A 19,502-nucleotide genomic window follows, 5' to 3' on the forward strand; every position below is an offset into this window, starting at 1 on the left:
AACACACACAAAACAGACAATCATATCAAAAAAATGGGCAGAAGATATGAACAGACACTTCTCCAATGAAGACATACAAATGGCTATCAGACACATGAAAAAATGTTCATCATCATCACTAGCCATCAGGGAGATTCAAATTAAAACCACATTGAGATATCACCTTACACCAATTAGAATGGCCAAAATTAACAAGACAGGTATGTGATTTTAAACAAGTTTTGTAGTCACTCTGTGGCTCAGTTTTCTCAACTAGAAAGTTAAAATAATAGTACCTTCCACATAGGGTTTTTGTGAGAAATAACAGAGATAGTGAAAGTGTTTATTACTGTTGACTTGGATGTCTTTTCATTAAGGAGATGCCCTAGCCTTGAGAGGTAAATTAGGAACTTGGATGAGGCTTGGGGTTTGCAGCATGAAGGAAGATACTGAGGTAGGTCCCCAGCCTAGGACCCCTGCTAAAGGTGCATGAGATATGTCTGGGAAAGGAATCCTCTTTGTCCCAAGTTCAGAGATTTGGGGGTACAGCTGGAGGTACTGGTAAAGAGTGAGCGTACTTAAGTATCTGCTTTAATTCCAGCAGAGGTGGTAGTGACTCCGATATAGTCAGCCAGTGAGATCATGAGATTCAGGGGCCTGGCGATCTTTCTAGAAAATAAAGACCAGAGGACCAGAGTCTTTTGGCGAGGGAAGGTGAATGTTTCCCAATAACAAAAGCAGCAGTGAAAATAACAAGTTTGATGCGTGGAAATAGGACAATTATAAATAAACCCAGTACAAGTTCTCTCCAAACAGAGGGTGCCTTGTGAAAAATTCTGTCAGCTAACAGGATGCTTAAAGGGCAGTATCAGGCAAGAGGAGAAAAATGTTGGCGGTGCGCTGGAGAGGTTGAAGGCCAAATCTGTTGTGCCCACGTCGGATTCCTAATTTGGATAGTTTCTCTCACAAACTCCTTATTTGAACTCAGCTGTGGCAGTGTTATGATTAGAAACATAATGCATTCCACATGTGCCTGGAAGCCTGAGAGGCCACATCGCAGGGTTTTTGGTGGTGCCTGCCAAGGTGGCCCCCTGGAAAGCCACCTTGTGGTGACCCTGGCTCGAGTCACTCTCCCTAGTCATGAATAATAATTGTTAGAGGGGAGCAAGGCAGGGGCTTGACCATCTTCTTTACTCCTCATCTCCCTCAGGACCGGGTGAGGGGAGGAGCATAGAAAAGGGCAGTGGTGTGTGACTGAGAGTGTAGGGAATCAGGGAGTAGGGAGAGCCCTTATGGATCCTTTCTCTCCCCTTTTGTCACCTCGCTGCACCCTGAAGCTTTCAGTTGGTGTGTTATACTGCTTAATGGAATAACCCTACCTCATCTGGCCAGAGGGGTGTGATGAGGAGGAGACCCAATCTTATACTGAAATTCCCTAGTCAACTGCTTCCTGTCTTGGGACTTGAGAAGAATTAGCCTCTCTGGTCTTCAGTTTTCTCAGCAGCAGAACGGGCAATTTCTCCAGGCTCATGAGGAAGGGAGGAGGTGACTAGCATTAAGGCTCTAGGACAAGCCTGGCTTCAAAAGGTGTCCAGTAGACAGTTGAGTTGTCAGCATCATTCTGTGAGCACTTGAGTAGAGGCTTGGCCTTCTCTTTCTACCTCAGTGTCTGGCCTCCAGATCCCCGGAGTGAGCACAGATCTGTCATGATCCTGAAATGTCCATCAGCTGGACGGCTTGCATTAACTCCTTTTCCTTATGGCTCCAATGGTGCTAATGTTAAAAGTTGCCTTCCCTTTAACCCTCTCAAATAGCAAACCGTGCTGAATCTCCTCATTCCTATCATAATTAATATTTAGCATGTTGGTAGTATGTCTCAGCTTAAATAGTTATATAGCAAAATCATGCTTACACCTGATTTGCATCTCTTTCTAGCCTTCTAAATGGTCTGCCTTCTTTTTCCAGGACTCAGACTGACCATTCTTGAGCAGAGAAGAGACTTAGAGATGTTTTCAGGGTCAATTAAGTCTGATGTTAGTGCGTGTGTGTGTCTGTGCTTGTGCGCGCGCGCACATATCATTAGGTTTATTTTGAATGAAACTAGACCTTGTTGTGAAGTTGTTTTCATGTTTCCAGTTGAGCCTAAAGCCTTTATGGTCTGAGTGAATTATTTTCTTATCCTATACAACAATATAAAGCCCTATGAGTTCCTGTCTGGTTTGATATGTGGATAAAATTCCCTTTTATCAATTGCTAGCCAGAAGTATAACAACAAAATAATTAATTTAGAGTCAGAAGATCTTGACTTGAGTCTTGGCTTCACCCCTTGCCAGTTCCCTGAACTCAGACAAGTAAATTCACCTCTCTGAGCCTCAATTTCATCTAGAAAATGGAGATAAAAAATATCCCTGCCCAGGCCAGTGCTGAAGATTAGAAATGGTAATATACAGGGAACATTGGTAAAGTGTAAAGAGCATGCCAATGTTCATATATTGTATTTATTGATTTTTTTTTCCACTGTGCAACTGAGGATTTTCAGAAGAAGGAGAAAACACAACTTCTGTTTTCAATATATGGTGATTATTAAGTTAGACCTTATGCATTTTTGTATTTAATCCTACCTTTTCTGCTGATGGCTGTGGCTTAAACCGTTATGCTTCTCTACTAACTTAATAATATAACAGTATCTGCCTCTTTTGAAAGGACAAATGAGCCAATAGATAGAAGAACATTCTGCACTCCAGGGAGGAAATGTGTTCAGGACATCTAAGGTAGCGCTCTTATTGTTAGCATTATTCACCTGGATCATTTTGTGCTGATAGAGTAACATTATCACCACCCAAAGTGGAAAAAAAATAAATTATTGATGGCTTTGCATACTCACGCTGGGTTCCAGAAAAGGTTTGTGAATAGCAAGGACTTGAGCTGAAGTCTCCAAAGGAACAATGAAGCACAGTGGAAAGGAGACCTGTGGGGATCAGTTTCCAGCTACATTGTGGCAAAATGAATAATTCAAGAATACAGTTTTGGGTTAGGTATCCTTTTCAGCATCTTTCTAAACCTCTCTTTCTACCATGGCGAGATCGCATAACTATTAAATATCATGTCAAGGAGTCTTTCTTGACTGTTGTGTTGTATGGTAGCAGAGTGAAGTATGTGATGTTTCAAATAGATTACATTATGTTCGTAATGTAAAAGTAGTTATTGCAATTGTGATCTCTAAATACTTGAGAGATAAGCGGTAGGAGAAGAGTAGGAAAATGAGATCTGTATGTGACTCAGCCACACAGATCATGTGTGTGAACATTTTGGTTAGATACACCCTTTCTGTAATTTCGGGCAAGTTCATTTTTTGCAGCCAATGATTCCCTTTATACCATTGCTTAGATAGCTTCACTAAATTTATTTATAATTTGCCTTTTCCAAAAAGGATTTTCGGAGATTTAAAAAGGAAAACACACACAACTTGTTAATAACACATATATGTATAAGAAGCTGGAGAAAATGTTTACCACTAGGCTTTTTCTTGGGGGAGAACTGTTTTTTGAGTACGTTGATGATCTGCCCACAGGAGAAAGAGAAATCCCAAAGGCATACCTAAATAACCAAAGATGATTCTTGAGCTGCTATGCACAGGCCAAGAACAGAAATATGTGTTATTCCTAAAGAGATGCAAGAGATTGAGATGAGCACAGGAATGGGTTGGTGATACAGGTGGGTGAAATTTCTAAGCGATGTGCGTTGTCTCACCTGGGTTTTCCCTCTGGCTCCATCACTTATAGACATCTGTGGTAAGACATTTCCGAAAATGCTTACTTTTGTGTTTCTGGTGGCAACCAGTGAGGAAAACAAGCCTTGGCAACAGAAGGTGAAAGGGAGGATTCTGAGCCAGAGGCTTGGAGGCATCAGCTGATGTCTGGGTTGCAGAGATACAGAAACAAAACAAAGTCCAAGAAAACAGGCAGGAAGTAAATTCCTCAGTAATTTATAATTGTTAATGGAGGATCGTGGTTCCAGCTCTTGCTTGGAGTTTCCTGGCAGCCATTGTAGAAGGGAAGCAATGGTCAGCTCCGTATTTCTTGTTCTCAGGAAGGAAGATGCATACTATCCTCAGAAATTATTTTTCAACTTTAATTTTAAAAGTTATTTCTTATGCAAGGCTTTCCACAAAATACCTCAAATGATATGAAGAAAAATGCCTTCAAAAGCAGTTTTATAGTTAATGTAGAAGCAGATTTATGTGGCTGATGCTTGAACCATCTTCAGTTGGAGTCTAGGGCATGGGACCTAGAGCACACACAGTGAAAAGAATTCTTGGAAGGACTAAACCAATCTAGTATAAGTATATGGCTCTCTCTACTATGTGCTTTTGGGTGATATGCCAAATCATCCCATCTTGGTTGATCAATCCAAGCCAGTCAAAGTAATTCCTTTCCCCTTGCTATTGACTCACTCAGGAATCAGACTATGACCTGATCCTGGCCACTGAGAAGTGAGGGGTGAAAATCTAGGGAACTTCTGGGAAAGATTTTCCCCATCTCAAGTAGGAAATACAGGAAGAGTGTCTCTCTTCTTTCATGGAACATTGTTGTCCATGAAGTGACACCAGTGGGAATGGCACTCAGGATGGCAGAGTGGGTAAATAGGAAAGACTCTTCTTGAGCTACTGAGTCAGTCATCCTTGGAAATTGAGTCCTATGCAAACTAATATGTTTCCTTCCTAGTTAAGTTAGTTGAAGATTGTCTTACTTGCATTTAGAAACATCTTGACTGATATATCTTTCAATAATCTATAATCACCTAATGATTAAAAACAGTGGAAATCAAAGAAAACAAGCAGATGAAGTCATGACCCATCCTTTGGCTTGCCTGTCCAACAGCCTCATTCTTTATCACTGTCCACCTCCAGATATACCTCTGTGCTCCAAGAACAATAAACTTGCTTGCTCTCACCATTATTTTTCTTGCAATGGACTATCCTTTTCCCAGGAGAGCTCCCTTACCCCGCCTTGAGTGAGTGTACATATATATGCACACATTCCAGCACCCATGCAACGTCTCTGGCCTGGCCTCTTCTGTTCAGCCTTCACTCTTTCAAGTTCATTCAGATGCCATTTTCCCAGGATTGGGGAACAAGGATCTCCTTTGACATGTACCCTCAGTCCCTGCCCATTTAGAGTATCTGTGGTAAGGAGTCTTTAAATTGTCCCCAGTGATCTCTACTTGCTGGTATTCATGTCCCTATGCAGTCTTTTCCCTTTGATATAGCTGGAACTGTGAGTGACTTGTAATGAATAGAATGTAGCAGAAGGGTGTGCATTTTCTCCCCAAGATGTCACTTCCAAGATTAGGTTACAAAAAGACTGACTTTTGTCTCTAGTACCTCTCTCAGTCTCTGATTCCCTCTCTTGGACCATCAGTTGCCAGAGACCCTCAAACATCTGTAGAGAAGCCCACATGGTTAAGGAACTGAAGCCTGCAACCAACCAATGCAATGAACTTGAAAACAAATCTTTTGAGACCTATAAAGAGTCACATAAGTGAGTTTGACAACACATGACACCACATCCCCAATTAAGCCTTCAAATTAGACTTGAGTCCTAGCTGACAGCATTCTCTTATGGGAGATAGTGAGTCAGAGGAAAGTAGTTAAGTCATGCCTGGTTGCTGATCCAAATAATTTATTAGATAATAAATGTTTAATCTTTTGAGCCACTAAGTTTTAGAATAATTTGTATTACAACATAGGTAATAAATACACGTCCCTTTCCTGAGTTCCCACAAAAATCTGTAGTTCTCCCATTATAGCACTTATATTCTGTGTTATAATTATCTGTTTATTTGTATGACCACTCCACTAGATTGTAAGTTCTTTAAAGATAGGGGCATTGTCTGTCCAGTGTGGTACTGTGTCTTCAGCAAATAACACTGTTCTTAATAGATACAATATGCTACCACTCACTGAATAGTGATAGTAGGTTGGGATTCTATAAAATATGTGGGGCTAATATTGCTATGGAATAGGAAGTTAGGTCAAGGGGATAAACACCTGAAAGAAAGGCAATGAAATTAATGCCAAATTTTAAAATAGTTATTAATTTAACAAATGTGTAAACAGACTGAGCACCGATTAAGATAGTATGTAAGATAAAATAAGGTTTTAAATACCATACTCTTGGTAATATGCACTGTGATGTCTATTGTGGTAGAACCATCAGTGAGAATGATGGCATAAACAGATATAAAAACACTGACCATGTAACTGTCAGCATTGAACCTGGGCTGACTGCCTGATTTCTCTGGGCCTCGGTTACGCATAGGTAAGGTAAAGGAGACTTTGTATCTTCTTTTATTTATTTATTTTTTTAAAGATTATTTATTTATTTATTTGACAGAGATCACAAGTAAGCAGAGAGGCAGGCAGAGAGAGAGAGGAGGAATCAGGCTCCCTACTGAGCAGAGAGCTCGATGCAGGGCTCTATCCCAGGACCCTGGGATCATGACCTGAGATGAGGGTAGAGGCTTTAACACACTGAGCCATCCAGGCACCCCGCATATCTTCTTAAAGATCCCTTTTAACTCTAATATTCTAGTTTATGTATGAACCCATTCTGTAAACACCTACCTCAGATTATTTCAGATCTGTGGTCCTCAGTCTCTTGGTTTTTCTATCCCACCACAGCTGAGGGATAAAACACACATCCCACTGAAACAGTGATTTTTTTTTTCCCCCCAGCCTGTAGGGAGGAAAAGGATGCATCACATTGTGGGCCTTTTGGAATTTCTATGTAATATGTATAGTGTGAAAAAGTTTCCTAGACCATTCTGACCTGCTTAATGCCTAGTTTTGAAAATCTTTGAGGTAATACGTAATGACTGACCAACAAATTGTGGCCAACAGTCCAGGTACTCTGCTGTTTGGCAAATTGAATATAGTAGACCTTAGTATATATTCACTAGAAGCTTAAAAGAAATAGCTGGAAAATAATCTAAGCAACAAGTGACCCATTCTAGAAGAGTTATGTCAGAATATGGATCTTAGAACACCATCACAAAGTTTCTTATTTTCCCAGAGGCTGAGGTACTTTACCCAATGAGCTTCTAAAACTGGCAATCTATCATGTTTCGACAATAATTTAGAAGGTAGCACCTCAAGGCATTTGCCACATGACCAGGAGGCTTTTATATCTACAGGAGATTATTGTCAATATCCTGACTGGAAAACTCCATATTGCTCTAATTAGTTTATAGCAGATTCTTTTGAGATATAATAATAACAGTAATATCTAGCTTTTGTTTAATTCTTTCATTTTTCAAAAAGCTTTCCATCTGTCATTGTGTTACCCTCACAGTGTACCAGTTAAGTAAGCAGTGCTGGTGTCCTAAAAGTAACTTTTTCCCTGTAAGTTTATTCATTTCCTCATTCACCATAGGCATTGGTCCAGGATCCACTGTGTGTCAGAGACTTAATGGGGATACAATGCTGAATAAGACATGGCTGATACTCTTGGGGGTTCAAGATTTAGGGAAGGCAAACATGTAAACAGGTAATTATAGTGCTCTCAGGTATTTGCTTTCTCATTATAGCAACCTGGGCATCTGTGTTCACCTGGCCCATATTGAGAACTACAGAGGAATGGTGGGCTTGAGGGGATTGCTCCAACATGGAGTTATTCAGTCCTCAACATGTTGGCAAGTGTTCCTTCATTCGCACACCATTCCATGAGGGAATATCATCGATTCTCTGTACTTCTGGGTTCTGGTTCTTCCCTAAAGAAGCCATAAGTTCCCCCAAATTCAAGAGACACATGGCTCACTGTTTAGCAATACCATATCACACAGATACTGATGTTGCTTTCACCCATTAGAGAGTCCATCTCTTAGAAGAAGCTCTAAAGTTCAAAAGCTCACTAAGGGAGATGTGTAAAGTTTGAATCTTTAGATGAAGCCTATGTTGTGCTGGAACCCATGTATACTAGCTCCTGAAAGCCAAATACACACATTTCTTTTTCACTTAGGGTTCCATTATATTAGATTGATAGCTTGAAATTGTCCAAGGTGTGGGAATATTTTCACCACAGAAATTGGCAAACTCTACATATCATGATGAGTTTTCTCCCCAAGAGCTAGTTCTCAAAACATCTGTCAGCACACCTCTGACTGGAGCTGACTGTCCTTCACCTAGAGCTTGATTAAATTGATAGATTTACTAAACGGCTTTGCATATAATATGCAAAACAGTCTCTTAATTTGGGTTTGAATATAATTATACAAACTGTATTAATTTCTTTTCCCTTCCTCCTACATATGTGGGTTAAGACTCCCCTAATTTGGCATGTAAATTTATGCAAAATTGCAAACAATTTGGGTTTTATGGTGAGAACCCTGAAACACTAATATCACTGCAATCTTGATTACATAGACACCAAACTGATGCTCGTTCAAAACCACTCTTCTATGTTGCCACCTACGGAAAATCAACCCAGCTGAAATGAACTTTACTTCTATAATTGAGAAATACCTGTCTTCCTTCTTGTTGGAAGAAATAAACCAAAAATAAAAATAAAACAGAAAAATGCAGTTGTGCTCACCTCAAAAGATGTTGTAAATCATCAATTTAAACAACCAATTCTTTTCTCTGATACATGTCTACCACAAAATTGCTTCTCTGGAAGGATTTCCCAGTTCCTGCCAATGGTCTTTGTTTTCCTAGTAAACATACTGGAAACTTCAGTGTCATCCAAGTGCTCACCACTGTGCTAGCCAGGCCCACAGCCTATGGGCTATGTTAAATAGATCAATTTCTTTATTCCTCTTCTTTATAACCCTATGTAACAAATAAGTAAGTCTGCCAATACTAACTTAGACCCTCACAACTTTTCCAATTACCTGTCTCCTGCTTATCTCTCTCCACTTTCAAGCATTCATGAAACAGGATTTAGCTGATGGCATGTTTTGTGGCAAATACTAGGCTTGGGATGAAAGTGAACCAGACATTCCACCTTCAAAGGTGGGAGAGACGTAAATAGATAAAAAACACTCTGTGCATTATAAGAAGGGCCATAACAATGGAAGACATAAAGTATTATAAAAGAAGTGGAGAGATGGATTGGGTTTATTTCAAGTGGGAGAGAATCTTGAATTGGGTTTTACAGTGTGCCTAGAATTTTGCTGTGGGAGCAAAGTAGGGTAAAAATAATGGAGGAGGAGAGGAAAACATTGGTGTAGTTGGTTTGGGGTTAAAGCTGAGTCAGGAGTGCAACTGAGATTCCCTAAGTTGAACGATGCTTTGCCATTCTGAATGACCTTACACAACTTACCTCAACTCATTGTGCCTTAGTTGCTTCCTGTACAAAAAGGGATCATCTATCTTATAAAATTGTGAAGATTAATGGCTAATGAATATAATTTATTAGGGTGGAGTCTACAATACTTTGAATGCTCAATAGATCCTACCTACTTTCCCCACTATTTCAGGCAAAGAGACTAGCCTTTGAAAAATTAAGGAGATGAGAAATTGATATGGTCAGGAAGGACAGGTTTGCATTATAGCTAGGTATAACACTGGGTATTGGTTGAGGAGTGGTAAAAGATGAGTCTGGAATGGGAGGCAGGAGTCCGGACCTAAAGGACCTTGTGTACCACGCTCAATTCTTTGAGCTTTAACCTGGAGTGATAAGGATCCACTGAAAGATTTTAAGAGGCAAAGTGACCATTCTACTTCTTGCTGCCAAGCTTAACGCTGCTTTTATTGTCTTTCTCTTGCCCAATACTGTCAAAGAGAAAAGAACTGAATGTTTGTTAAAGATGAAAAAAAGACAGATTTTCTACAGTCTAGCTCAGGAGGGAAGACAGATTCCAGTAGACATGGAACTCTTCTCCACTGGGACAAAGGTTTTTAAATGCTGGCATGTACTAAAGAAAAGTATTGAGGATGTTGGGGAGTGGTAGTGGTCAATTTGATTAGGCCATCTGTTTTTGCCAACTGGTGATTAATCACACTTGTGCTCCTACCTTCCCACAGAGCCTGGACAGCAGGGACCATACCTTTTTTGATGATTAAATTTCAAAGTGATGTCTCACTTGAGAGCCATTTTCCTGGGTTGTAGAAGATATATCTCAAAGGAACAGAGAAAGGATTTATAATTGCAAGTTTTTTTGAGAAAATGCTCTAAAGAAAGGGAGATTAGGGGCCTGTCATTATATTTTGACTGAAACAAACAGCAAATTCTTGTGTCAGTGTGAGATTTCTCAGCCAGACTTAAGGGACTATGGTCATCCTAGGGACAAGGGCTTGGGCTAATAGAAGTCATGCTAGTGCTTGTTTAAGTCTCTTAGAGTGTGAGATAGACAAACCTATTTGTGCTGAGACTTTGCAAGTCCCATAGGCCGAGTTTGAGGCCTAGTTGAGAAGGCAGTGCAGGGGAACCTGATGGAAATTTGGTCAAGGAAATAATACTCTCCAGTAGCTCTCTTCTCTGTTGTGGGGCATGCACTGGCTTACCTTTGCCTGGAAAACCTCATTAATCAGTCTCCTCCCACAATTTTATGGTCCACTCAAGTTCAGTTTGGAATGGCTCCTCCCATGGAGCTTTTGATATTGGAGCTTTTGCTTCTGTTGTTTATTTTCCTCCTCTGCCACTTGCAACTTTTTTACCTTCCAAAGCCTCACTCTGTGAAGGCCATATCTCTATGAAGGCTTACTGGAGGACTCTGGGCCCTTCTCTGTAAACTACAGTACGCAGTTTTGCCTCATAAATTAGCACTTACTTATACCATATATGTATTTGGAACACAGGGGGTTTGGAAAGTGTACTGGGCTTGGAGTTCAGAGAGGTCTGGGTTCTCAGGTCTTCTACTGAGCAGCTGTTCAAACATAAGGCTGTCTTATCTCTGAGCTTCAATTTCTTCGTCTGTAAAGTGGTGAGAAAACTCATCCCAGAACATTATGATTGATTAGAGAAGTTAATGTTTGTGAAAGTGCCTCACAGAGTGCATAGCCCAAGATTCATGTGAAATAGATATTTATTGAAACTTTTATCACCTATGTGTATTAGTTGTTTCCCTGATTTGATGTTAGGCTATTGTAGAGCCAACAACATGGCTTATCTTTTTCTTTTTCATCTTTTTATCTTTATCAAAGTGTTGAGTGTGTAATAGGTACTCAGTAAACTCTGGCTGAAGAAATTGATTAATTGTAAGCTTAGAAGGAAGGGTCTGAGTCTGTTGCACAACCTGTGAGGAGTTTAACAAATGCTCAATAAAGAGATGAGTCCCCCAGACACCTACCAACAACAACAACAACAACAACAAAAATTAATTTATACAATTCTAGGAATTACTAGGTTAGTGTAAGGCACTTTCTGGCTTTCAAGGAGTCCCCAGCAGACTGTAAAACACTAGGACACGCTAAGCAAAAGTCTACAAGAGAAGTAGGAAATGGATATAACTATGGGTAACCCTAAAAAAAATACGGCTAAATGTCAGGTCCAGCATTAAAAAAATGCAGTCAGAGCTGAAACTCCCCATGCCCTCACTCTCTTCGTGCTAGGGAGGCTATCTCAAAGTAATTAGCTTCTAAACATCCCTATGTAATAAATGAATAGAACAGCAAACGCTGAGAGTGATTTATTATTCATCATGAATAGCAAGCGAATGAAATAATTTAACAATCACTAATCTCTAAAAGGGACCTACTCATTTTTAATCATCTTGTATGACATGTGATCACTCATTCACACATATCCCCCTGAGCTCATCCTACTGCCAGGAAGGCTTTACGGGCAACAGAGCACTATTTATGTACTTCTGTGACATGAGTGTATCATTAGGTGGATATTGCAGCCTGTGGGATTAGGACCATGTTTTTGTGCAATGTGACAACTTGACACAATCCATACACGTGTCACCTTTTGCATCCCATTAGTATCGAGGGAGCCTACAGATGCTCATATGGCGTAGTGGCAATTATACAGCTCACGGTTCTGAGGGTAGGATTAGAAATGGCAACCATGGTGATGGATATAGATTGTGGTGGGTTTGTCACATGAGAGAGAATGCTAAGGGAATGGTTACCTGATGAAAGTCTTTGTCATGAGAAGTTTAACTGAAGCATTTCAATAGGGCTGGTGAATATTGTGCTCTTTATTTTTGAGACACAGGAGAATATAGACTCTGTATTCCAGTGTCTGGCATATTTGGAGAATTTCCTTTATCTGGATTCATCATTTACATATCTAGAAATTTAAGGACTATAAATCAAGTTTTGCTGTGATTATAGATGCACACATCTCTAAAAAGAAACAAACAGAAAACAGGGAAGAAGATAAAATTGAATGGGAAGCCAGTTAAACTGGCCAGTTAATCTACTTGGGCTCTGACACAAACATTAGTAATGATGGTGACTAAGAGTGCTACTATTTTTTTGACTGCCTGCCATATACCAGGCACTGTTCACACATTATCTTATTTAATTCTCACCACAATCGGTGGACTGGGCAATATTATCCCTTTTTACACATGGAAAAACGCATTCACTCAACCTTTGGTTATATCAATGTTAACAAAACAGTTTAAAAATAGAAATCTGAAATCAATCACACAGCTTATTTTGGAAAAAGTTAGTTTAAAATCCTCTCTGGCTTTTTAAAGATCAGTTTTATATATAGATATAACTTCAGTGGAATTGTTATTGTACTGAAATTCTTTGTATTTTTTTTTTTTTTTTTGGACTTAACAGATTTATTTAGAACATTTCATTCTTTTTTTTTTTTTTTTTTTTAATTTATTTTTTATTTTCAGCATAACAGTATTCATTATTTTTCACCACACCCAGTGCTCCATGCAATTCGTGCCCTTTATAATACCCACCACCTAGTACCCCAAACTCCCACCCCCCACCCCTTCAAAATCCTCAGATTGTTTTTCAGAGTCCATAGTCTCTCATGGTTCACCTCCCCTTCCAATTTCCCCCAACTCCCTTCTCCTCTCTAACTCCCCATGTCCTCCATGCTATTTGTTATGCTCCACAAATAAGTGAAACCATATGATAATTGACTCTCTCTGCTTGACTTATTTCACTCAGCATAATAAGCTCTTCCAGTCCCGTCCATGCTGCTACAAAAGTTGGGTATTTGTCCTTTCTTTTTTTTTTTTTTTTTTTATAAACATATATTTTTATCCCCAGGGGTACAGGTCTGTGAATCACCAGGTTTACACACTTCACAGCACTCACCAAAGCACATACCCTCCCCAATGTCCATAATCCCACCCCCTTCTCCCAAACCCCCTCCCCCCAGCAGCCCTCAGTTTGTTTTGTGAGATTAAGAGTCACTTATGGTTTGTCTCCCTCCCAATCCCATCTTGTTTCATTGATTCTTCTCCTACCCACTTAAGCCTCCATGTTGCATCACCACTTCCTCATATCAGGGAGATCATATGATAGTTGTCTTTCTCTGCTTGACTTATTTCGCTAAGCATGATACGCTCTAGTTCCATCCATGTTGTCGCAAATGGCAAGATTTCATTTCTTTTGATGGCTGCATAGTATTCCATTGTGTATATATACCACATCTTCTTGATCCATTCATCTGTGGATGGACATCTAGGTTCTTTCCATAGTTTGGCTATTGTGGACATTGCTGCTATAAACATTCGGGTGCATGTGCCCCTTTGGATCACTACATTTGTATCTTTAGGGTAAATACCCAATAGTGCAATTGCTGGGTCATAGGGCAGTTCTATTTTCAACATTCTGAGGAACCTCCATGCTGTTTTCCAGAGTGGCTGCACCAGCTTGCATTCCCACCAACAGTGTAGGAGGGTTCCCCTTTCTCCACATCCTCGCCAGCATCTGTCATTTCCTGACTTGTTGATTTTAGCCATTCTGACTGGTGTGAGGTGATATCTCATTGTGGTTTTGATTTGTATTTCCCTGATGCCGAGTGATATGGAGCACTTTTTCATGTGTCTGTTGGCCATCTGGATGTCTTCTTTGCAGAAATGTCTGTTCATGTCCTCTGCCCATTTCTTGATTGGATTATTTGTTCTTTGGGTGTTGAGTTTGCTAAGTTCTTTATAGATTCTGGACACTAGTCCTTTATCTGATATGTCGTTTGCAAATATCTTCTCCCATTCTGTCAGTTGTCTTTTGATTTTGTTAACTGTATCCTTTGCTGTGCAAAAGCTTTTGATCTTGATGAAATCCCAATAGTTCATTTTTTCCCTTGCTTCCCTTGCCTTTTGCGTTGTTCCTAGGAAGATGTTGCTGCGGCAGAGGTCGAAGAGGTTGCTGCCTGTGTTCTCCTCAAGGATTTTGATGGATTCCTTTCGCACATTGAGGTCCTTCATCCATTTTGAGTCTATTTTTGTGTGTGGTGTAAGGAAATGGTCCAATTTCATTTTTCTGCATGTGGCTGTCCAATTTTCCCAGCACCATTTATTGAAGAGGCTGTCTTTTTTCCATTGGACATTCTTTCCTGCTTTGTCGAAGATGAGTTGACCATAGATTTGAGGGTCTATTTCTGGGCACTCTATTCTATTCCATTGATCTATGTGTCTGTTTTTGTGCCAGTACCATGCTGTCTTGATGATGACAGCTTTGTAATAGAGCTTGAAGTCCGGAATTGTGATGCCACCAACGTTGGCTTTTTTTTTCAATATCCCTTTGGCTATTCGAGGTCTTTTCTGGTTCCATATAAATTTTAGCATTATTTGTTCCATTTCTTTGAAAAAGATAGATGGTACTTTGATAGGAATTGCATTAAATGTGTAGATTGCTTTAGGTAGCATAGACATTTTCACAATATTTATTCTTCCAATCCAGGAGCATGGAACATTTTTCCATTTCTTTGTGTCTTCCTCAATTTCTTTCATGAGTACTTTATAGTTTTCTGAGTATAGATTCTGTGTCTCTTTGGTTAGGTTTATTCCTAGGTATCTTATGGTTTTGGATGCAATTGTAAATGGGATTGACTCCTTAATATCTCTTTCTTCTGTCTTGCTGTTGGCGTAGAGAAATGCAACTGATTTCTGTGCATTGATTTTATATCCTGACACTTTACTGAATTCCTGTATAAGTTCTAGCAGTTTTGGAGTGGAGTCTTTTGGGTTTTCCACATATAGTATCATATCATCTGCGAAGAGTGATAATTTGACTTCTTCTTTGCCAATTTGGATGCCTTTAATTTCCTTTTGTTGTCTGATTGCTGAGGCTAGGACCTCTAGTACTATGTTGAATAGCAGTGGTGATAATGGACATCCCTGCCGTGTTCCTGACCTTAGTGGAAAAGCTTTCAGTTTTTCTCCATTGAGAATGATATTTGCGGTGGGTTTTTCATAGATGGCTTTGATGATATTGAGGTATGTGCCCTCTATCCCTACACTTTGAAGAGTTTTGATCAGGAAGGGGTGCTGTACTTTGTCAAATGCTTTTTCAGCATCTATTGAGAGTATCATATGGTTCTTGTTCTTTCTTTTATTGATGTGTTGTATCACATTGACTGATTTGCGGATGTTGAACCAACCTTGCAGCCCTGGAATAAATCCCACTTGGTCGTGGTGAATAATCTTTTTAATGTACTGTTGAATCCTATTGGCTAGTATTTTGTTGAGTATTTTCGCATCTGTGTTCATCAAGGATATCGGTCTATAGCTCTCTTTTTTGGTGGGATCCTTGTCTGGTTTTGGGATCAAGGTGATGCTGGCCTCATAAAATGAGTTTGGAAGTTTTCCTTCCATTTCTATTTTTTGGAACAGTTTCAGGAGAATAGGAATTAGTTCTTCTTTAAATGTTTGGTAGAATTCCCCCGGGAAGCCATCTGGCCCTGGGCTTTTGTTTGTTTGGAGATTTTTAATGACTGTTTCAATCTCCTTACTGGTTATGGGTCTGTTCAGGCTTTCTATTTCTTCCTGGTTCAGTTGTGGTAGTTTATATGTTTCTAGGAATGCATCCATTTCTTCCAGATTGTCAAATTTATTGCCGTAGAGTTGCTCATAGTATGTTCTTATAATAGTTTGTATTTCTTTGGTGTTAGTTGTGATCTCTCCTCTTTCATTCATGATTTTATTTATTTGGGTCCTTTCTCTTTTCTTTTTGATAAGTCGGGCCAGGGGTTTATCAATTTTATTAATTCTTTCAAAGAACCAGCTCCTACTTTCGTTGATTTTTTCTATTGTTTTTTTGGTTTCTATTTCATTGATTTCTGCTCTGATCTTTATGATTTCTCTTCTCCTGCTGGGCTTAGGGTTTCTTTCTTGTTCTTTCTCCAGCTCCTTTAGGTGTAGGGTTAGGTTGTGTACCTGAGACCTTTCTTGTTTCTTGAGAAAGGCTTGTACCGCTATATATTTTCCTCTCAGGACTGCCTTTATTGTGTCCCACAGATTTTGAACCGTTGTATTTTCATTATCATTTGTTTCCATGATTTTTTTCAATTCTTCTTTAATTTCCCGGTTGACCCATTCATTCTTTAGAAGGATACTGTTTAGTCTCCATGTATTTGGGTTCTTTCCAAACTTCCTTTTGTGGTTGAGTTCTAGCTTTAGAGCATTGTGGTCTGAAAATATGCAGGGAATGATCCCAATCTTTTGATACCGGTTGAGTCCTGATTTAGGACCGAGGATGTGATCTATTCTAGAGAATGTTCCATGTGCACTAGAGAAGAATGTGTATTCTGTTGCTTTGGGATGAAATGTTCTGAATATATCTGTGATGTCCATCTGGTCCAGTGTGTCGTTTAAGGCCTTTATTTCCTTGCTGATCTTTTGCTTGGATGACCTGTCCATTTCAGTGAGGGGAGTGTTAAAGTCCCCTACTATTATTGTATTGTTGTTGATGTGTTTCTTTGATTTTGTTATTAATTGGTTTATATAGTTGGCTGCTCCCCCGTTGGGGGCATAGATATTTAAAATTGTTAAATCTTCTTGTTGGACAGACCCTTTGAGTATGATATAGTGTCCTTCCTCATCTCTTATTATAGTCTTTGGCTTAAAATCTAATTGATCTGATATAAGGATTGCCACTCCTGCTTTCTTCTGATGTCCATTAGCATGGTAAATTCTTTTCCACCCCCTCACTTTAAATCTGGAGGTGTCTTCGGGCTTAAAATGAGTTTCTTGGAGGCAACATATAGATGGGTTTTGTTTTTTTATCCATTCTGATACCCTGTGTCTTTTGACAGGGGCATTTAGCCCATTCACATTTAGGGTAACTATTGAGAGATATGAATTTAGTGCCATTGTATTGCCTGTAAGGTGACTGTTATTGTATATGGTCTCTGTTCCTTTCTGATCTACCACTTGTAGGCTCTCTCTTTGCTTAGAGGACCCCTTTCAATATTTCCTGTAGAGCTGGTTTGGTATTTGCAAATTCTTTCAGTTGTTGTTTGTCCTGGAAGCTTTTAATCTCTCCTTCTATTTTCAATGATAGCCTAGCTGGATATAGTATTCTGGGCTGCATGTTTTTCTCATTTAGTGCTCTAAAAATATCATGCCAGCTCTTTCTGGCCTGCCAGGTCTCTGTGGATAAGTCAGCTGCCAATCTAATATTTTTACCATTGTATGTTACAGACTTCTTTTCCCGGGCTGCTTTCAGGATTTTCTCTTTGTCACTGAGACTTGTAAATTTTACTATTAGGTGACGGGGTGTGGGCCTATTCTTATTGATTTTGAGGGGCGTTCTCTGAACCTCCTGAATTTTGATGCTCGTTCCCTTTGCCATATTGGGGAAATTCTCCCCAATAATTCTCTCCAGTATACCTTCTGCTCCCCTCTCTCTTTCTTCTTCTTCTGGAATCCCAATTATTCTAATGTTGTTTCGTCTTATGGTGTCACTTAATTCTCGAATTCTCCCCTCGTGGTCCAGTAGCTGTTTGTCCCTCTTTTGCTCAGCTTCTTTATTCTCTGTCATTTGGTCTTCTATATCACTAATTCTTTCTTCTGCCTCATTTATCCTAGCAGTTAGAGCCTCCATTTTTGATTGCACCTCATTAATAGCTTTTTTGATTTCAACTTGGTTAGATTTTAGTTCTTTTATTTCTCCAGAAAGGGCTTTTATATCTCTCGAGAGGGTTTCTCTAATATCTTCCATGCCTTTTTCGAGCCCGGCTAGAACCTTGAGAATTGTCATTCTGAACTCTAGATCTGACATATTACCGATGTCTGTATTGATTAGGTCCCTAGCCTTTGGTACTGCCTCTTGTTCTTTTTTTTGCGTTGAATTTTTACGTCTTGTCATTTTGGCCAGATAAGAGTAAATGAAGGGGCAAGTAAAATACTAAAAGGGTGGCAACAACCCCAGGAAAATATGCTTTAACTAAATTAGAAGAGATCCAAAATCGTGAGTGGGGAGAAAGGGGATAAAAAGAGGTTCAAAAAGGAAGAAAGAAAAAAAAAGAAAAGAAAAAAATTTTTTTAAAAAAAGAAAACACCTTTCAGAAAGTGGTTGTTTTTCTGTTTCCAGAATTGCTGTTCTTCTTCTCTTCGGTCTGCCAATGGATTTTCAGGTGTTTGCAATCTTTAGATAAGCTATCTAGCTGATCTCCGGCTAGCTGAAGCAGTCTCAGCTTGCTACTTCTCCGCCATCTTGACTCCTCCCCCTCTCTTTGTATTTTTATACTATCATTATTCCTGTCACTATATTATTGTTAATTTTAGTGGGATTACTATTTCTAATATCATGTCTAATAAAAGGAATATTTCTGTGCCAAAGCTCAATAGATCAATGTATATGACTGTGCACATGAGTCACCATGGGAGAGAGGACTTCTCAATATGCAGATTCTGGTTCAACAGGTCAGTGGTGGGGTCAGTGTGATGATCCATCCTCACCCACATTGGTGCTGAGACACCGGCACTATGGGTGGTGATGCTAAGTGAGAGACACTGATATCATCCCCTTCTAGGAAGCAGCCATCATTCTGGTTTTGAAGTTAAATAAGCCACAGCTTTTTCTTCTTTTTTTTCAGGGTGGGTGCAGGCTGTCTTGTTTTTTCCTTCATAAGTCTGATATTAGGGTGGAATCAATATTTCTTCTTGTTCTTCAGAAATATTCATATTTCATGCAGATTCTCTTTGATCTTTCAAGTTAGATTATTCCAGATGAGTTATATTGGTTTCTCATTTGATTTTGAGCTACAATAAAGTAGTGATCTACAAGCTTCTAAGAAGTGTCAGCAGATTGAATTAATTTGGAAAGGGAAAGAACAAGCAATATGGGCAGGACAGGAAAGACCATTCTGGTGGTGTTTACCAAGACACTTGGTTGGCAGTTCGGTTGGGGAGCACAAAGGATTATAAATTCTATATTACTTAGAATGTCTGAAGGTTATATTTAGTGTGAAAAACACTAAAGTATATAAGGTTATATTGTTCAAAGGACCAGATCTGTCTTTGACTTGAAAGTTTACCTTTAATATAATGGAGGCTTTATATGTGTCAGAATGAGAAGCAAGTGTCCTTGTCGGTAGGCATTTCTATCAGTCCAGGAGACTGTCGAGAACCAAGGAGCCCTCATGTATGTGCCTTCT

Source organism: Mustela nivalis (assembly GCF_964662115.1).
Source record: "Mustela nivalis genome assembly, chromosome: 1".
Lineage (NCBI taxonomy): Eukaryota > Metazoa > Chordata > Mammalia > Carnivora > Mustelidae > Mustela > Mustela nivalis.